The 2,500-nt window shown below is 43.3% G+C and overlaps 1 protein-coding gene across 1 annotated transcript in view; it reads left to right on the forward strand.

The window, feature by feature from the left end:
- Positions 1-2,500, forward strand: part of LOC122804857 (solute carrier family 15 member 2-like) — a 1,359,362-nt gene that overhangs the window by 473,058 nt on the left and 883,804 nt on the right. The gene's annotated exons all lie outside the window — the stretch shown is intronic.

Genomic DNA, 2,500 nt, shown 5'->3' on the forward strand with positions numbered 1-2,500 from the left:
ACGCCAGCCTCAAAAACAAAGTCAAGAGCATCTTCTATGTCTAAAAAACTGACGCATGAGCCAGGTGCCCAAGCCCCTATGCCTAAAACACAGATAATCAAAATGGCTGAGGACTTAATTACCTTGATCACGGGTTCCCAGCCCCCCCCCCCCCCCCCGCTAAGAGGCCTAGGCAAGTCACTGATTATGAATCTTCAGATCAGGTTTCTATTTCTTCTGATTCCTCTTCTGATCAGGAATTTTCCATTCCACCCTATGAGGATTCTGATGTAGAGAAATCCATCCCATCTGTGTCTCCTCCTGAGGATTACTCTTTTGGAGAAACTTTGCATACTTTAAGGGAACATTTTCACTGGGAGAGTCAGGACTTCTCTGAATCAAAAAAGAGGCTTAGGGATTTCCTTCTTCTTCCTCAGCATAAGCCTTTGGCTATGCCTCCTATGTAGGACATTGTTGATGATGTGTTTTTGGAATCAAGCATGACTCCTGATTCCCTACCTCCGACTCCTAGTAAGCCAGACAGATATTACAGGGTTCCCGACTTCCACAAATTTCTATTCAAAATTTCACAGTGTCCCAACGGTGTTAAGGCCTCTATAGCCAAAAATCCTACCCCCTCTGATAGAGATTCCAGGGCGCTGGATAGATGGGGAAAGAAGGTTTATATGTCTGCTACCTTGGCAATCAGCGCCTTAAACTGCCAGTTTCATATGCTTAAATATCAACAGCATGTTATGGGCCTACTGAAACAGAAAATTATGTTGATTACTGATTGTGTGGAAAATAAAGAGTTACAAGAATTATTGCATTCAGCAGAAAAGGTTGGAAAGCTTACTTTGCAATGTGGTTTTGATTCCTTGAGGCCTCTTGCAGGGCCGCAGTTACTGAATCTGTGATTAGAAGGCATGCCTGGCTCAAAGAGCAAAATCTGCCTCATCATGTTAAAGCTAAATTGTTGGATGCCCCCTTGCAGCATAATACTCTGGTAATAAGGCAGAAGAGGTTTTAAAGAAAATGGAAGACAAAGCTAAATCTATGCAAACTGTAAAAGATTTTTTGCAAGTGCAGCCACCCACATTCAGTAGGCACTGACCTACTAAAAATTGGTCCTTTCCTGTGTCCAACAGAGCCACTCAAGGCAAATCCAGGTGCTCAAAAGGCTCCAGATACCAATCACATGGTTCTTATATGTCAAAGCAATGGGGTGCCTCCACCTCCAAATCTGGAGGAAACAAAGGACGACCCTACAGTAAGCAGTCTCAATGACTTTCCTCTACCATCACCAAGCACTTATCATTTGGCAGCCCCCTCAGGGGGAAAACTAGCACTTCATGCTCAAAATTGGCAGTTAATTACCCAGGACAAGTGGGTATTGAACATAGTATCCCAGGGGTAAAGATTTCATTTCCATACTTTGCCAATTCCAAACAGATGGCCAGATCTGTCACAAAATCAGTGGGCAGAGGCTCAGAAACAAGTTATGCCCCTCATGGATATGAGGGCTATTCAACCAGTACCAGAAAAGGAAAAAGGACAAGGTTTTTATTCAAGACTTTTCCTGGTACCCAGAAAAGACAATTCTTGGCGTCCAATACTGGATTTATCGATTTTGAACATGTTCCATGACATTCCAAAATTCAAAATGCTGACTTTACAACAGCTACTGCCTATGCTGGGCAGAAACGCTTGGTTAGTGACTCTAGACATAAAAGAGGCATAACTGCATATCCCAATAAGGGAATCATGCAGAAGATACCTCCACTTCAAGGCAGGTTTTTTGTATTACCAATTCTCTGCACTGCCCTTTGGCTTATCTACTGCGCCCAGGGTCTTTACAAAGTGCCTGGCACCAGTAATTGCATTCTGCAGACAGAGGCATACAAATTTAACATTATCTGGACGACTGTCTCATTCAAGCAGAGGACAAGGACACTCTTCTTCAACATCTAGCGTTTGTAAAAAGGCTTCTAACATGCCTAGGGTACACAATAAACGAAAAGAAATCCCAACTGGTACCCTCTCAAATAATCAAATTCCTGGGTGCAAGCTTGAATACAACTGCCCAGATGGCTTACCTTACGCTAGACAAACAAAGGCAACTGACAATATACTTCAAACAAATGGCAGCAAAAACCCAGTTATCTGCAAGACAAATTCTGCAGGCTTTGGGGTTCATGGCATCCTGCATTCTATTAATTCCATATGCAAGACTGCATATGAGGAAACTTCAATGGTACCTAAAAAGTTTATGGAGCCAACATTGTCACAGTCTGGAAACAATGATTCCTCTCATTCCCTGCCTACAACAACAGTTTCTTTGATGGGCATAGATATGTCACCAAAACAAGGTACTGTCATTCACTCTACCCCCTGCCACCCAAACCCTAACTACAGACGCATCAGACTATGCTTGGGGGGCCCACCTGGCGTGGAGATGCATTCAGGGCAAATGGAGCCCAAAACAAATGCATCTGCATATCAACCAGAAAGACATGCTAGC

The sequence above is a fragment of the Protopterus annectens genome, chromosome 6.part0, assembly GCF_019279795.1.
Source record: "Protopterus annectens isolate FY-2018-M chromosome 6.part0, PAN1.0, whole genome shotgun sequence".
Classification (NCBI taxonomy): domain Eukaryota; kingdom Metazoa; phylum Chordata; order Ceratodontiformes; family Protopteridae; genus Protopterus; species Protopterus annectens.